At 41.7% G+C, this 19198-nt stretch overlaps 1 long non-coding RNA gene across 1 annotated transcript in view; it reads left to right on the forward strand.

Annotated features, from left to right (window-relative positions):
- The window catches only part of LOC121071271, a 478323-nt gene that overhangs the window by 384654 nt on the left and 74471 nt on the right, over window positions 1-19198 (forward strand). The gene's annotated exons all lie outside the window — the stretch shown is intronic.

Here is a 19198-nt window from a genome sequence, read left to right on the forward strand (position 1 = left end):
CCCACAGGACACAGCAGCTGTTTTTCCACTGCATGCCAAGAGGGCAGGACTGCAGAGACAACACTTCAAGCAGGTTAAAACATCACCATTGCTTTTGCGTAGTGGTCTGGGCTGTATTGAAAGTGTAACTGGCCAAACCAACAGTTCTTCCAAGAGCTTGTCTGTTCTCTCGGGTAAGAGCAAAGGTACATCCCCCAACTGCTCCTGCAGTGTCTCCTCTACAGGCACATTGGCAGTGGGAGAGGGTGCTCTTCCCTCTAGGCTAGCTGTGACAAACCCACAGAAGCGTTTTATCATCTGTGTGCTACTTCTTCCACATCTCACATAACATCTGTAGTTACCTTGACCCTCAGTTTAACGCTGAAAGTCATTGGCAACTGGGAAGGCCAAAGCAGCAGTGGCAACAAAGAAATGAAAATCTGTTTGATTTGAGGACAATATAAAGTTACAAGCAAGAAATTGTTTCTTGCTTTTCATTCCAGGTCTTCAAAAAACAGAGGAGAGATGAGAAATGTATATATATCCTTGACCTGCTTTATTTTAAGCTCTCTATAACTTATAATTTTTGAGGTGATCACAGATCTGCGATTTATGTTATCTGCCCAGTATCCTTGTATATATACATCTATAGATAGATGCCATATCTATGTCATATATATATATATATGCCACATCCCTCAAAGGCACATTGATATTAATGACATTAACTTTAAATAAAGCATTATTTTTAGAGCGCAATATGTACAAAAATAAATCATTATTTTTAGATGCAAGGCAGTAGTTCATGTTGCAATCACAGAACCTCAGCTGTATACTGTATAGTATGAACAATACATGGAGTTATATTCAAGGGTAAAATATTACAGTTTCAGGAATTCTCTTTATACAGGTAGTTAGGCAGGTTAGACACGTCTTCGCAGTGGTGAAAAACATTAGTCAATATCAATAAATTTAGTCCAAATGATCATACAACTGAGGACTGTGGCCTTTTGTCACTGATAATGAGACGGCTTCTATCTACCAGCTGATATTTAAATGATCTTCTTCAATAACTAGGTGAGTTAATTTCCACAGGCTTCAGAGTATTTTTAGTTTTTACCGTCATTTCAACACACTCCTTTTTAACACTGCTCCTTAGCTTCAGATTATTAAATATATTACAAGGGAAGAAATTTATACCTGCCTACTACTATATGAGCTCTCCAGTTGGCTTTTAAAAAGAAAAACAGAACAGCATAAAACAGGAGATATCAGAGGACTGATACTGCTAAGCAATGGCATGGAAATACAGTTTCAGTCACTGATGTGGCATTACGGCAGTAATAGTAGAGCAGAGCTAAGCCTGAAGGCTTTTATACACCAGCATCTTAAAGCTTCAGCATAAAACTAGGCCTTAAAGCTTAGTGATCCCAGTTCTTGGACAGAGTGAATTGGTTTTCCATAAATGAAGTTCTACCTATCATCCCGGCAGCCTGAACACAGAATTTACTGTCCCAGAGAAGTGGCAAATAACCCAGGGAGCCAGTCATTTCAGTATAGGAAAGCTCTGTGTTGAGCAAACAATGGATATTCAAGAAGACAGCCACCTCAAAGCACATCACTAGGGGATTTCACTTAATTCTCACTAATTTAACATTGATTTCACATATTTCACTCTAATAGTGTCGCTGTGTTTCAAAAATAATATGTGCTGGGGGGGAAAGACTTCCAGAGTAGATGTAACACTTTGTAGGTTCTTTGCATGCCACACAGATCACCACACTTCGACAAAAAAAAACCCTCCAAGCCCAAGAGATGCAGCCATGCAGTCTCTGAAAATGAAGACAATAATGAGCAAATTTAGTGGGTTTTGACCTATGTCCAACAGCTATAAATAGGGACTACATCTAGGTCCAGTAGGCGTGTGTGTATCATTTGACAAGGTGGAGGCAGTTCACCAGTCAGGACAGAACCTGGGCTGCTATTTTCTAGAAAGCTCTTGCTAGCAAATATTCCAGAGTATGCAAATGCTCTAGTGCATGAATCCAGCTTGCCAGGGAGACTGCCCATGAAGACAAGATTTTAATACAGAGCAGTTTAGAGTAGTTATTTTTAAATGATACATCCATCGTTCTGATTCAACCCATGCCAAGCAGTAGTCAGGAAAACAGGAAAACAGTTCATAGAGCAGTGTGATTGGAAACAAAGTTTTTTTTCAGAGATTAAAGAGAAGGATGTCTGCTTTTTCCATAGTTATTTTGGTAAATAACGGTTAGCAGCTCTGCTAAAGTGGCAGCAATGTCAGCTTGCAGTGACATAACTGCAGTGTAAAAGATCTAAATATTCCAATTCATTAAATAAATGATGAAAGAAAGTGAAAAAAGGAGGACAAGGAGCTTCAATAATGAATACAGAAATTATCCCAAACACCGGAGTATCACATCAACGTTAGTGACAGTGAACTTGATAAATCACAAAAACCCAAAACGTGCTGATAAATAACTCCTTGGTGTTACAGCACGAACGGAGGACTTGGCTTGCCAGCACAGACTGGTTTCAACGCGGACCCATTTTCACATGGGGTACCCAGCACAGGTCTATTTTATGCTTCACGGCAGCTATTACAAACTCAATTAGGATTCAGTAAAGTATTTACGTACTTGCACCAGTAAATCGTTATTAATCAGGAGTTAAGGCGCTTTAATTAATGCATGTATTGAGCAATAGCTAATGTGTGAGATTTGTCTAGCAGTGTTCAGCTTCTCCAGGGCTCGTTCCCGATTGCAGCCCCCTGCCAAGCTGCTGCACAGCACGGGGTGCAGGGATGTCCCCTTCGGGCCAGTCCAGCTGATGCTCAGGCTGCCTTCAGAGCCCTGTGCTTCTGTCCAGGCTCTCTCGGGGTATCAGGAATGACAGGCACCTCTGGGCAGCTCATCCCATAGTGCCATAACTGTCCAAACCAGAAAATTAAGTGCTCTTTTTGGCAACACTGATCACACTCCCAATGACACGATAAACCTAGGTAAGCAAATGATTTTTTTTTTAGCTAAATTTAAAAGAAATTAATCGTTTCCTTAGTTTACATCAGCTATAACAACAGCAAATTCTATTGCTTCAAGAACAATTTCCAGTTGAGAAAATAGTTTAGGCTGTACCAGATATATGGCTGACAATCAGTTTTTCTGGCATAAACTGTTTCACAGAATCACAGAGTGGCAGAGGCTGGAAGGCACCTCTGCAGGTCACCTTGTGCAGTGCAGAGCAGGTTGCCCAGGCTCCTGTCCAGATGGTTTCCGATGGAGACGCCACAACCTCTCTGGGCAACCTGTGCCAGTGTTCAAAAGTCCTCACAGTTAAAACAACAACAACAACAGAAATATTTGTAAATGTTCAGTCTTTCCCCTTTGTCTGGCTCCATCTCTGCACCCTCCCTTCCGGCAGTTATACACATGGATAAGAGGATAAAAACCTCCTGAGCTTTCTTTTCTCCAGGCTGATCCCAGCTCTCTCGGCCTCTCCTCATAGGAGAGATGCTCCAGTCCCTTCTTCATTGTCACAGCCTTTTTCTTGACTTGCTCCACAAGTTCCCTGTCATTCTTGTCCATGGGAGCCCAGACCTGCCCCAGCACACCAGCTGTGGCCTCAACTTGTCATTTCACGTCCTTTGATGCAGTTATTTGTCATCAGGTTCACAGCTAAGTCATCACCATACCATCACCAACGCTGATGACCACACACCAGGAGGTGTTGTCTGTTCGTCTCATGGGAATAAAAGTGTACAGACAAAATAAAGTAGTACCACTAAAAAAATTTAAAAGATGAAGGAGTAAAACATTTTGCCCTTATAGGTCAACAAGGATACTGGGCAGAAGAAAAAAAAAAAATCAATTCATTGTCTGGCACCAGAAAATGAATGACTTTAAATAAAACCAGCAGATGAGTACAAAGTCACTGTAGGGAGATGAGACAAGAGGGAAAGAACAAAGAAAGAGCTGACCACTGGAGAGGTTAAAGCAGACTGATCATATCCAAGGCAATAAAGTTTCTGAAGCCTGGTTAAGTTGGATGGCATTGCTGATCATGTTTGCTTGTGTCACACTGTTGTCACATTGTCCACTGACCTTTTAAAGCAAGAAAAAGCTTCTTAGCAAACTGTCTGATCACAGTTCAACCTGTATTTACACTGCATGCGGCTTACCTATACTAGTAAAATTTCCTGACATGCTATTCAGCATCCAGAGTGAGTTACATTAGATTTTGTATGCATAAGCAGGAAAAAATGACAACAAAACAAACAAACAAACAAAAAAACTGACAATGATATAAGAAAAAATTGAAAAATACAATGGAAAAACTATGTAATGAAAAATCTATGACATTTATATGTATGCTGGAATATGCAAGTGCATATATTATACACAGATATATATATAGGCCCTTTTTATTAACAATGAATGTGGTAAGTCATACAAAGAACCTAATTTTTGCCTGCAGCTCATTCCTCTTTTGTTCATGGGTTCAACTTCTCTTTGGCGACAAGGAAGGATGGGACTTGAAGAGCAGCTTGAAGGAAGATGAAGAGAGAGAGACCATTTTCCACCTCTTCCAGTCAAAAGGTCACACCAACTGATCTTGTTTTCAATGTAATCTATGCCTGAATTGTACACTTGGGCTTTTCAAAGAAATACAGATTACTTCATTTTTAAATAAATTTTAAACACTAATGTGTTCTGGTGCTAGGCAGACTATTCCCATTTGGTATTTCAATAGCACAAATGAGCATCAGCTTTATAACTTTGCCAAGGTGTTAGTTAAATTTTAAAGACTAAATCAAGTTAACTAGATCCATAAATACAATATAGTCAGAAGGAGATAAAATGTAAGTTATTGCCTTTCAGAATTCAGAGAGTACTAGATTACTAATTTCAAGATAAATTCTTTTTTAGGTTAACTTCACCTTGGACAAAAAATATCATATCTTGAATTCTTAAGAAATCAGCCAGGAAATTTAAGATTACTTAAATTACCAAGTAGCATTCATCTGTATCACTCTTGTTATACTGAATTGTTAGTAAATAAAGTGAATGTTACCAGTACGTACTGAGCACTCACACATGGACTTACAAGCGATTGCCATGAACGTTTGCTGTCACACCCCAAGGACAATCCAAACCGTCTGTAGCACAATTAATTCACTTACAGCATTTTGCCAGGGCAAAATTTCTATCTTAGGGCACTTTTGGAGCCCTGACCCTGTCATTCAGACTGGTAAAAGGGACACATTTAAATGTTTTCAATATTGTGAGTTACCCTGACAAGTTTGTTTGTGCTGCATATACACAGCACAATTTAAAATAAATAAATAAATAAATCCAAAATACAGTTCCCTAAAGTCTTACTGCAGAAAGACCCACAAAGTCACTCCCAGTTATTTTTCAAGTAAGCTCTCAGTTGCCCTCTTTCTCTGTTTCGATACCATGGGGTAGACTTTTACCCATCCATCCATCCTCTCCCCAACCCCTGCAGCCCCATAGGCATGATGGGCATTGTGGGAAGCAGAAATTTTACCGTTCCTGTTGCTTGATTGCCAAGTGTTTGTATTTCAGTTCTCTGATTTTCCATTGCTCTCATTGTTACTCTGCAGGTGCTGATAATATTTTAGAAATCTCTCTTATGCTTATTTTCAGCTGGAGGATTTTCATGGCTTTTTGAATGTGAAAATTGTGTTTCAAAATTAGTACAATTGGTTTTGAAAATGTTCCCCTGTTAAATGAGTTGTTTAAGTTTTAAACTTGTATCTTACCGAGACATTTTCAGATTGTTGGAATATTTTCTTTCTTGTTCTTGTATATTTTTGTATATTACCTTAATAAGGATTTTTTTTAACTGATTTGTCCTACTCTGTATACACCTGTGTTACCCACAATGCATTTATTTCTCTATCTCCACCAGTTTGTAACACGATATGGAACAAGAAAAGACACGGCTCTGATTTCTAACATGCAGAAGTGCACAGTTCTTATTTGGAAAGAAAGTTATATTTAAACAATAAAATATATTATCAGTTTTAGCTTTGACTCATAAATATATAGCTTCTCTTTTGAGGAGCAACGGGTATATTGGGCTTTGTTGAAGTTAGGACTTTTTAATAACATTAGAAGCTGATACTAGCTGGCTGTTAAATTCACAATTTTATCTTCTGACTCTTTCACTTTATGATTTGTTGGAAAGAAAATATTGCTCTTTGGCAATATTTTTGCTTCTTTCTAGCTAGCTCATACAGGAAAAGTAATTTTTGTATATACAATAATTATATAATATATAATTATTATATTATAATATAACATATTATAATATGTTATATATTTATGATATATACTATGAATATAATTATAATATGTTATAATATTATTGTTATTATTATATAATAATTACTATATAATTATTTTATATATATATAAAGAGCCTCATCTGTCTGATCAACAAAGATTTTATTTAGAAGTCTGAATACAGTCAGAAGTACAGGCAGAAATCCTTCACCTAGCTTCAATACAGCCAGTCCAGATGAACACAAAATTTAAGGTGCAGCAGCATATACCTGGCCTACTGCTGAGATACTTGTCCCCTGGTTATAGAGCTACCATGGCTTCTACTCATGGAGCTCAGAAACAGGCCAATAGGAAAGACCGCAGCTTTATCTGGGGAATGGTTTCTTAAACACAGAGTTGTAAATACTTTTAATTCTTCTTGTTAATAATACAGACATTCAGAACTATGTTGGCTTCATTTACAAGCAGCTAGAGGTGAATAAACTACCTGTCTTGCTGGGAGCAGGCAGACAGTTGCAACTACATTCTTTACTTAATCCTCAATATTTCATGGCCACTAAATTATCCACCAGCTTGGAGACTTTGGCCTTCTCACTTTTTATACTTGCATGACACTTTGCATTTCAGCAGTGGAATAATTACATTGTACCAAAGCCACCTTTCGTGAAGTCTTTAAAAATGATGTTTTACATAGTTTGTTCAATAAATAAATAAAGATGAAATAGGAGAGCCCCAGGTATGATAAGTGAGACTATAGAATAGTAATGACCTTTTTAACATAAGTTAAAACCATAGCAAGATACTCCAACTTGAACCGGACAAAATAGGAACTGAAGTAAACCACAACCTTTTAGTGGCGAGAGTCATTAACTCTGAAGATCAACTGCAAAGGAAAATGACAATCTTGTCTCCTTTAAGGTTAAGCAAAAGAAGCAATAATTCTAGTACATTCTGACTAATGTCTGCAATTTAAAGGGAAATGCAGAATTTAGTCTGGATCTCAACATGATCATGCTCCTTAAGGGACTAAAATTAAAGTTTATTAGAAAAATAAATATGCCATTTAAAAAGTGAAATGGAATGTGTACTTTTAGAAATTAAATTAAATGTCACTACTTACAGCAACTGTAGAAGCAGGAAGATTCGTTGTTCAATTAATTTTTCATCTTAAATAAAAAGAAATCTATATAATAGAGGAAATGCATTTAATATTCTAGCTGGGTATATAATACATGTCCCAGATGTGAGAAGATTTTCATTAGGAATGGCAAAGTTAGCAAATATGGTCTTCTGCATATCAGCAAAGGAAGAATTTGATTCAATTAATAAAATGGAAGGAATTTGTACTGCGCTACAACTTCTTCAGCTTTCTCTGACTAGATTATCATTGTCCCAAGGAATGTGTCTGCGGATCATGTAATCAGCTTGCAAAACGAGCCAGGTCTTGTGATTCCCTTGCACTGTGTGAACACGCCCTGGGTGCTGGCAGAGGCACGGGGCTCCGAGGTGCCTGTTCTTTCCCCCTTTGTGCTGAAGGACACACAGCACCTTGTTGGCAGCACTCATGGCTGCAAGAGAAGCCAGAGCAGGCCCCTGTCCCCGCTCCAGCTGCAGCACGAGGTGACACAGCCAGGCTGCCTTTTGGATTTACTCTCTTGGTCTGGCACGTCATGCGATTTTTACTGACCAGACCAAATAAGATCGGGGAAAAGATGTCTTTGGCCTCATCTGGGTTCTCCGCTGCAGAGATTGCAATGGGAAGTGATGAAGTATGAGACAAAAGCATTTGTTGGAAGGAATTGGTTGTAGCTGTGCTGCAGGGATCACAGTCCTGCTGGCATGGACTATGGCTGCACACCACAGCTCATCTGAAGAGGATTGGGTCAGAGATCCCTTCAGGGCCCAATATCAAATATCAAATCCAATATCAAATCCCAATATCAAATCCAGCTCCTATCTCCAGCCCTGCCCTTGCCCCCAGCTCCCCAGCTCAGCCAGACCTTGCACTTGCAGACTTCCCAGGCCTTTCCCACTGCCCTTATACCCCTGCAACATGGAAGCAGGAACACAGTGATGGGGCTGGTGCCAATAAAGGTGCCACTCTCACATATTATGAAGGGTGTTAACATGCTCAGCTTAGACCACGCTGTGATAAGACACACTGATCAGATGACAGCAGCTCATGGAAACGGATGAAATGCAATCACAACTTCTCCGCACAAGGTGACTTAAGTATTGTTATCTACAAAGACAAATTCTGCCGACTGTTCTACAAACACCAGTCCCATGTATCTCTCCATTCCCAGGGCAGGGTGATGAATTTGTGAGATTTGCATCCTGGCATTAGAAACGCTGAGCAGTCGTAAGTCGGTCCTCATTTTACAGGTTTGTGAAAGACTGAGTTACTGTCAAGAAAGGACCATATGTCCCCTGACACTGTTTCTGCCTTTAACCACATAACGAATGTAAAATCCTGCCTGATTACTCATTTGAAAAATATATCTCTGCTGTGAAGCTAGTGTGTACACTAAGAAAAAATTCATATGCTTTAACTGCAGATGAAATTCTTAGATCACTCGGATCATAACCTGAATGTCACAGACCATTAAGCTTAAGTCCCTACATCCACTCTCATGACAGTAAATAAATGGAAATCTTTCATTCTCTAGAAGAGGATAAGTTGTTCTGTGCCACAGGAGACCAACACGCTGTGGATGCCTGGGCAGCGAGTCAAAGAGCTGACCCTGCCAGCCTGCCCTGTGGAGGAAGGCAGGAAAGAACAAAACAATCTCTGTTAGTTCCACCTGGTCAAAAACTCCTGCATGACCTGCACACGTCTCAGCTCAGCCTATGAATGCAAACGAGGACTGGCCAGAAGTCACCCAGACAGAGCAGTCACAGCCAGTAGGAGCAGCACGGCCACCCTGTCCATCTTACCTCCAGCTGTGGGGAGTCTCTACTGCTTCAGATGAGAGCAAGCAAATACAACCAGACAGAGCCTGAGCAGCTCTGCCACTGACATATCCAGATCTTATTGGTCCTATTCAGACGAAGGTCTTCCTGGAGCCAGTTTTTGGTCCAATTTCAAATCTGCAAGTGCTCCATCCCTGGGGCATGTATCTGTCAGGAGGAGGCAGCTCCATCGTTCCCACCAGAGCCATGGGCCCAGCAGTGCAGGGAGGGTGCTGCTTTGGTCCCTCCCACCTGAAAAACCCCTACAGCAATGGTCAAGCGACACCCGTATTCCTGGAATGGTGTAAAAGTGCAGTAACCAGAGGCTTTTGCATCCAGTGACTGCCAAATTTTAGCCCCAGTTTGGTTTCTGAAAACGGAGCTTTTGTGAAGGAAGCAAGGAAGCTTGTCCAGCCCCTGTCACGCATTTTTCCTCTTCTTACATTAAAAAAAATGTAATCCACTTTTTGTAACTCAGAAAAACATAACAACTGAGGGACACATTCACTCTTCTTTTTTTTTTTTCCCTCTTTGCTATCAGCATTAAAAAAAAAAAAAAAAAAAAAAAAAAAAAAAAAAAAAGACTAAACGCCAATTTGTGATGATAAAAGTCAGCAGTCCTGCTAGAAAAAACAGGAAAGGTTATGAGGTTTTTCTCAGTGGCTGATAGCGCAAATGCAGGAAAGAGCAGGGGAAATATTTGATTTTCACCACTGCCAGAGGCAGTGCTGACCCTGGAGGAGGTCAGGAAGGATTGGGTATTGTATGTAAGGCAGCAAAATACTTCTGCTGTTTTTTAGGAGCACACACCTGATGCTCACTGCTTGGTTATGGCAGCACCCTATTTTCTGGGTCAGACAGTGGTAGCTTTGTTCTCTGGTAACGGCTTAAGCTCCCAATAAAATACGAAAACGATAGGATTGATCACTCGCATCAGTTTTAATTTTAGTAGGGAAGAGTTACTGTAAGCTAATAAAAGATTTTTTCATGTTCTCCACTTTTCTTCCTTGTCCTATTGTCCTGCAAGCCTAGGCAAGAAAATGAGCCTCCTTTCTGATAGACCCTGAAGCCACGTGTCCTAGACCAGGCACATCTGCACTTGTTCGTTATGGGTAAAGCTGACTGCACGGGTAAAGTTCCAGCATAGAAAACCACACAGGCACACATGGGGTCCTTCAAAACTGGACAGCCTCACTAGCACTAATACTCAAAACCTTGCCAGTGTTACCATGTGTGGGGACTTGTGGTCCTCTAGCATCATCCAAAGCACTTTTTTTTTTTTTTTTTTTCTGAAAATGGTGCTTTCACAGCCAGTTCCTGCTGCGCAAGCTTTCACGTGAGGCATGCAGCCAGCTGGGAGCCCTGCAGCCACCCGCCAGCCCAAGCTGCACCCAGGCCCACGGAGCCAGTCCCCACTTTAACAGGTGTCTCTAACCACTAGGACTCAACGACAGGTAATAATCACAGCACCTTCTTATTTTACTCCCTTTTATGAAATATGATTAAGTGTTTGTTATCCAGAGACAAACCTCATGCAGACAGCAGCTGCCTCATTCCTGGCAGCCCCCACGTCCCATAGAGCCCTGCTATCATTGTTGTAATGCTGCTGCTGGTAGCAGTAATGACATCAAGGTCTCATCCAGTGGTCCTACCAGGCAGCCTCATTATGCTCAGTGTCGTACACATACCCAGGGACACATGCTCCCCGTCATGCAAAGGGAAGATGTCCCAGATGTTCCCTACGCTGAATCGAACAGAAAATGTCAGGCTGCACTTTCAGCCAGTTACCCTGTTAAATACGTCTCTTTAATTAAAAAGAGCCCTTGATTTATTTATTTATTTTTTTTAATCAAATCAAATACTTTCTTTTCTTTCAAGTGGTCAATCTCCCTTGCATTAGCTCTGTATTAGCATTCGTCTGTGTTCAGACCCAGCAGGGGATGGGACATGCACTGGGAAGCCCCTTGCTGAGTGAGTGGCTGGGCCTGTAATGGCAATTAGGAAGAGGGTTAGGGGCCATTTAAGCCTCAGTCAGGATCTCTCAGTGCCTTCACACAGGATGCAATTACCACCTATTAGCAATTAACGATTTATTAATACGTGTTGAACATTTTGTCTTTTAAAACAAAACAGAGTTTGTGTTTGCCATATTTCTAGTTTCTGCAAGGAAAGGTGAGTCTCGGGACATTAACCCCTTGGAAGAGTCTCTTGAAAGCTACTGATATGGAGGCAAAGGCACAAGAGCGCATTGCTGATATTTCAAGGGAATCAGAAGAATAGCATCGAAGGAGAGTTGTCAAAGATCACAACGAGCAAGGAATACAAGGAGGAGGTACTGGGTGGCCGAGCCTGTCCATGTCTCCTTGTGCTGTTCATCAGCACAAGGAGAGCTCCAGAAGATGTTTCTAAGTGTGGCTGCTCAGGTCCAAGCCCTGGGCTGTATTTGCAGTACTTACTGTTTACCTTGCTCATCAAAAGCCAGGAAGGGGAGGGTATCTCACACCAGGAGGTGCCTGACCAGGGCATCTCCCAGGCAATAGGTGGCAAACGCAGGATGAGGCAGCCAGACTGGGCCTCAGGAGGACAACGTTGTACCAGCACACGAACCTATTGCACGCTGAGACCAGTGACTTGCCACACTCAACATGACTTCTGAAAATCATTTTGTCCATGTGGGGTGGGTTTTACTTGCAGAAAGGCTTTTTATCTCTGCAGATTATAAACAGAAACAAACTTGGAAAGAAAAGCTGTTGTAAGGCCAAGCAATTGTTTCTGTTGTGAGAAAAATGCACACTCATTCCCACTTCTTCTCCAGGCCCCGCTAGACTTGCAGTCGCATTCTCTCTCAGTGCCTCCAGTGCAGGCTGAAGAGCCTTGAGTTCACCTCTCCCTGCCCAAAACCTCTCTGAGCCCTGCCATGGCCGCTTTTCCCCTCTCTGTGTAGATGGAAAGGATGGCACAGCTGGGACGGGGTACCTGAGCTCGTGTCTGCCGGAGGGGACATGGCATCAGGAGGGAGCTTCGGGGTGACAATCTGGCCACTTGAGTACTTGGGTGCCTTCTTAGCAGTAAATTAGCAGCATAAATACTAGGTTGTGCCTGATCCTGTCCTTGGAATCTAGTCTTCAACCCCCAGTAGATGGGCTGAACCCCAGTAGCCACTGTGATCCCAGGAGACTGGAAAAAAAAAATAATAAATAAATAAATTCTCTTCTCTTTGTCATTGTTGTTCCTTAATGTACCTCCTGCCTCAATTCAGCTATCGCAGGATTGAGCCTGTTGGTGTTATCAGGCCACTGTTGGTGCAACAAGAATAAATTGGGATTCACATCCCTCATCAGAATATCATGTTTATAGCTTTTTTTTTTTTCTCATTATTTTTCACTCTATATTTAATGATTATGAAAGAAGCATTGTGTTCTGGTGGGATTGGAGCAAACAATGGGAATTGTGAAAGGCCAAGATCCACTACACTAGTACATTAATCCTTGCAAATACATCACCTGTCCGCCTCTCATTAAAAAAAAAAAAAAAAAAAAAAAAAAGAGTGAGAGAGAGAGAGAGAGAGAACATACTAAAAAAAAACTCTGACAAGAATAAAAAACATTCCCCAGGGACAAAGATCTGACAGCCCTGGCAGCTCAACATGTTGCAACACTCATGCCCAGATCCAGCAACTCCACAGAAATAAGCAGCTGGTTAGGAGTAAATATTGACTGACACACTGTCTGTCCTACAGACAAGGCTTGCCACTCAGTTCTTGCTAATTTTACTCTGAAAAGGCCCAGGTCCCACAGATACAAAGGTTCCACAAACTGAAAGTTTGGTAAAATCTGTGCCACACATTTACTGATGTTTTTGATACTAAACAATGCCAAAATCAAGTATTATTGCATAGGTGTTTGCATGAGTCTTAGCCTCCACAAAAAATGTATGGAATCAAGGAGGATGTAGACAGTGAGGTTCAAGTCTCAGTCCCGTAGGCAGGATGGAGACAGGGTGGCAATTGTAGGCAAGGATACAGAGCACCTGTGTTTGCCAGTGGGCACCTTACTTAGCTGTATACAATGCTTCTAATAGATATATATATATAGTACTGGCTGTGTCTAAACTACAGAGTAAGTGCCTTTGCATCATCTCTTGGCCCCATGTGGATCTTCTGTCTAAAACATAATTACCACGAGAGGAAGAAGAAGCAGGTCGGTGTGTCTGAAATAATGTGAAGAAAGTGCTTTGGCCTTCTGTGCTTTGGCCTTCTGTATTCACTGGGGTGAATACAGGATATCCTATGGACAGAATGAGGGCACATAAAAGGGTTTCGGGTTGTGAGGTCCAATGGGATAGTGAAAATTTTGAGCTGAAAAGTAGGAGACCAGCATTTTGTATTCCATGAATTTCAGTGCGCTGCTGTTTGTCACTTCTGAGGCGGAGGCCACTGGAGAGCAAGACTTGCCTGGGAACTCTGAGTTTTATCTTTTGAATTAATTTGAACACATGCTTAAAAGCTGACAGTCACAAATCTAATCAAAGAAATGATGGAGGCAACCATGGCACCTGAAAAGGTCAAAGAAATATCAGCATTTTCAAAATGTAACGAGAAACAAAATGTGCTTTTATTTCTGTAGATTGTACAGAAATTTTACCTACTCATTTCACCTACAATAAAAAATAGACTTTTAATTCTGAAAGGTTGTAAAAAAGTTTATCTCCGCATAGACCAGCACAACATAGCCACAGGAGGAACCGCAAGTGAGGGCTCCCCATCCACGTATGATTTCCTCTTTGTGCATTCATTTCTCCAGCAACATGACATGGACACACAACACGGTCAGATCAAAGAGCAGCATTTTGCCCTTGATTTGCACCAGGACACCAAAAAACAGAGAAATTTAATGGTCTACTTAGGCCTTTAAAAATATTTAGTAGCTAGTCAGTGAAACCTGGAGCATTCGTGTTCTTAATTGTGCTAATACCACCGTATTTTAAGAACAAATAACACTTCTAATTCTTCACCTTACAGTTCTCTGGAAACCCCTTGATTAAAAGTGTGCCTGATCGTGTTCTGCATGCTCACAGCTTTTGATAGATTCCAGCCCTAGCCTGCAGCCTCAGTAGCAAAGCTGGACAAGAAATAGAAACACTGAGGTCGTGCCTGTGGCAGAGAATGGACATCAGCCCCACATCCACATGGGCATCCCCCACATCATACCATGGTGCCACTGACCTTGATGCATCTGGACTCATCATACCGTCAGGTCCAGGCTGGATCTGGGCATGCTGTGCCATGCCACCCCACTACACAAAGGCAGGGTTACACTTTCTGTCTTTGGGTATCTACATGCAGCCCTCCCATCTGTAGCACAAGGTCAGCTTTGGGAGGAGTGCTCTTACAGTGGCTCAGCTCTAAAATAACTTGGTCTGGCATGAGATTTGCACACCTCTTCATGCGTGTTTCTCTTGTTCGGCTTCCCAGGGATAGTGTTTGGGCGTTATGGAAGGTCAAAGAAATGGACTTCAACCCTCAGCTGTCTGTACAACCAGGCAAAACCTTGTGACTCTGCTGGCACCAAGCAAAAGGAAAGGCCCCAGAACTGAAGAGGATGGCGTAGTCTTTTTGTGGTCTAATCAAAACCTTTCAATACTAAGCAAGGGGTGGAGGGGTGGGTTGAGCAGAGACAGTCCTCCTTTCTTACCTATTTCAGGAAGGCAGGGATGCATTGAGCAAGTAACATTGCCCACCAGCCCCAGTCCCTCCCAACTACCCTCCACCCTTCCCTGCAGTGGATCTGGGGGGCAGGAGCAAAGGCAGCACACAGCCAAAGAGGGAAAGGCAGAAAATACTGCTGGCAATTGAAGAGGTAACCAAAAATACTGAGTGATTTTTTTTTTCTTTATAAAATATACATAAAGAACATATACCCTTTGAGGTAAAAGTGAAACCAGTTTGTAATTTAACCAGATACATTAACAACAATGACAAAAAATAAATCTACAGTGGGTGTTCTAGTAAAATAAGAGACCAAGTTTGGCTATATACAATACTTGAGATAGTTAAAATGTAATAATCATTATATATACATTAAATACATACAATTACAGTTATTTATATAATATTTACACAAACACAGAGATTTTTTTTTCCCATTTGCAGTTGGTAGTGTGCAAGCAGAAGCGCATCTGGTCTTTCCTGAGAAGGTGCTGAGGCTGCTAATTCTTACTCACAGAAACGTGTTACTTCAATCTCTTTTGTGGTCATATCCGTTGAAAACCACTCAATAGGTTTTACAGTCATGGTTGTTGCAGTGTTCCTGTTTTGTCCTTATGGGCTGAGGACTGCAAACCTCTAGCCTGCAGAAAGTGAAGACTCGGGGCATGCAAAGATCCTGGGTCTTGAGGCATCAGTGGTGACATTTCTCCAGTTGTCAGCTGTGACCTTAACTGTGAGCAAAGCTACATAAATATTCATTTGTCCAAGCACCTGCCAACATTCAAGTCTCCTTCTCAATAGAAAAAAATATACAGGGAATAGAAATGGAAGGAAATCGGTTGCAAGTCACCTGTCATAGGTCCTTGGTAGGCTCTGATAAGGCCATATGCAACAGGAGGAAACCTGACCATGTCATACAAAGAGCCAGCTGGAAGAGACCGTGTTAGGTGAGGCTACCACGATGCACGGAAACATCTACAGAGGGAATGTAAACATTTTCTTATTTACTTTTCAGTTTCTTGTCAGGTTTCCCACAGATTTTATAATTAAAGTACTAGGGCTGCTCTCAGTGAGTTTCACAATATTCATTTGATTGGGAGCTCACTGCTGAACTTGGATATTTTTGGGTAGTAGAAGGAAATCATCCCCCTTGCCCCCTCCCCCCAGTAAATTGTGTCTTTCTGCCTCTGACTCGATCAGTTTATCGTTAATCGAGTAGTCTCATTATATCACGATTGTTTCTCTGAGAAATGTGGGTAAGATGCTATTTTATTAAAGCAAAATCTTAGTGTCATCACTGAAACCTCTGGAAGACCCGCTGTCCAGACGCACTCACATAAATTGTATGCCTACTTCACAGACTGTGGACATTGTGTTCTGGGGAAAAAAATACAACATCCTTCCCATAATATAAAACTCGTAATACAGGCTAACTCATCTGACAGATACAATGGTGAACTGTCATGTTTTAGTAAGTCACATCAGGATGTATTACCCCAAGTGTCCTGTATTTGGGTTAATGATAGCTCCTTTTTTTTTTTTTTTTTTACTATATATATTTTCTAAACCAGAGATAGAAATATTTTAGCTTGGCCAAAAACAATGAAAAGGGGACCTGAAGGCAGTCGGGAGCACAGAGTGAGAGGAGGTTAACTCCACAAACATAATGCTGCTGGCCCAAGAACAAATGGCACCAAAGTGGCCATGAACACGTTTATGTTGGCAGCAAGAAGTGGGGATCACAAACCTCCCAACAGCGGGGAGTTGCAATGACCTTATGAGTAATGTAAAGGGCAAAACTCAAATGCATCATTCCCCTTCCACCTTTTCAGTGGTTTTAAGACTGATGAGAAAGCGTGCCCCGCATGTCACTCCCCGCTCTGTGTCCTGCAGGGTGCTTTCCTTGCCTCTGTGTGCTGGGGTGCGTTCCTGTGGGATCTACAGGGAGATGCTGGGATTGGGGTTTAGAAAAAATGACCTAACATTTCTGAAGAGTAAACATCCCTCGACTGCAGGACTGCATGAGCTGTGTGGCAGCGATATGCTTGGCATGAAGGAAAACCCAGTGGCTAGAACATGAGTTTAATTCTTTCTGTGCTGCTGAGACTGACTTGCGTTGTGGTGGTGCAGCCATAAATGATGGAGCATGCACCTGTGGTGCAGGTTCCAAAAAAAAATCTGAAATATATATATATTTGTAGGTTTTTATTATTTTCTAGGAAAATACAAGAAATAATCCAGCTGGCATCCAACCTCTTTATATACAGGCAGATAGTGTGTATGATACGAGACTACATTTGTTATTGAACTGCTCTAGAAATCCATTCTTCTGATGGATAGCAGTTCTTTTGGGGGAGGAAGAGTGTTTCAATTATCCTTTGATGCATGATACTAGTGAGTAAATCCTCCAGAAATTAAACCAGTATGGCCTCTTCCACCAAGGGTGGGAAAAAAAAAATCCAATTGTTCTGACTAAACTGCTCACTACAAAGGGATTTCACTGACCTTACAAGGCAGTAAAAGAGAAACCAACTTTGAACAAAAAGCTGACGTTTTAACTGATCAGCTCTGTTTTAAAGTTTGGGGATTCTGATTGCCCCAAGAGCTGTTCTGACTAAATGATGATATTTACATTGGTGAATGCAGCAGAGGTTCAAGTGTTTGGTGTCAGGGAGGAAGCTGCTTTGGCATCCCCAGAGGTCAGCATTTCTGCCTAGGAACAGGCAGTAGCCTCTCCATCTCCTTGGCTGAGCTGGCAGTTCCTCCTCCAAAGCCTCTGATTTCGTGAAGGAATTTCACATTTCCAAGGATTTATGTGGGCCTGACAGTAGCATACACTTAGATAATCATTTCCAAAAACTGGCTGACATGATGTGAGCTCTGTGTAAAGAACCTCTTCTCTGTACTATCCAGTAGTTAATGCTTTTATTTTTATACGCATAAGTTATCGCCACGTTGACGGGCTCTCCAGGAGGTGCTCCTTGCCTTCAAATCTTAATTGTACATTTGTAAAATGTTTTGTGATGTGTTTTCCTCCTTGTAGTCTCTGTTCTTTTATCCTCCCTCATGTCCCATCCAGGATCCAAGCTTAGCTGGGGCTGGCTGGAGAAGTAGCACAGTGAGATCAAAGCACTTGGCAACTCTATGTGGGATTTCCCATTCAAACTGCATGCTTTGTGAAAAAAATGAACTTGGATGCCTTCGCTGGAGGTGACAAAAGGGGAATACTCCAGTAATGTCCTTGTTCTCCCAGATCACCCTGAGAAAGAATAAAATACATTGGAAAGTTTGTCGTGGGGTCCACCTACCTCTGCCTTGGGAACACCCAGCTGACTCCCACAGCCACTTCCCTAAAAAGCCTGGCAGCTGATCCCAGCAGCCAGGTGTTGTAGTTGCTGTAAGTCCACTTTCACACAGAGGAACCATTAAAAAAATATGTCAGGAACATACAAATCCGGAATAGTAAATATCTATCTCAGTCTGTACTTCTTGCTCATGGCCCAAGGTAAAAACCTGTCTTTTCAGTGCCTTATGTTAGGAATGTAAAGGAAGATAGCACTACTACTGAACCAACATCTAAAGGAGAAAAACCTGCCTTTCTTAGCACCTTCTTCTGCACCCAAGTGAGCAGAACAGAACTGAAATAGGCAGGGCAAATAAATTTCCTGTCACACACAGACTTGTCCTTTTTCTGGAAAAAACAGCCTATCCTGCTCTGAAAGAAGACAGCTTTGGCTGTCAATTGAAAACTTTCATCAAATATTCATCCAGGTCCTCCATCAAGGAAAGAAAAATCAAAACATGAGGAGGAAATAGGGATTTCAGTTTGCAGTTTAGCGTGTGATCTCCACAACACACACAATCTCCAATTTAGTGGCCATCTCCAGGCTGCCTAAGAACGAGGCATAGCAGCACAGTTCCCAAATCCTCCCTCCCCACAGAGTCCCTGGCCAGGAGCAGCAGCTTCAAAGTCACTTTTCCTGGCCTGCGCCGAACAACGGGCATCCAAATTTCAGTTTACTTTCAGTCTGGTTTTGGGAGGGATAAATTTGAGGGAAAACATTTTAAAGGGAACAGAATGGTTCACACTTTACCTCAAAATGACTGACAGATGGCCACTCTTTATTTCCACACTCCCCATTCCACCCGATCAGGACAGTGCAATGGGTGTCACAGAACCCAGGCACAGCCTTGCCGTCAGCGAGCATGAGGAGACGCAGGCCAGGCCCGG

This window comes from Cygnus olor, chromosome 5 (assembly GCF_009769625.2).
Source record: "Cygnus olor isolate bCygOlo1 chromosome 5, bCygOlo1.pri.v2, whole genome shotgun sequence".
Taxonomy (NCBI): Eukaryota; Metazoa; Chordata; class Aves; order Anseriformes; family Anatidae; genus Cygnus; species Cygnus olor.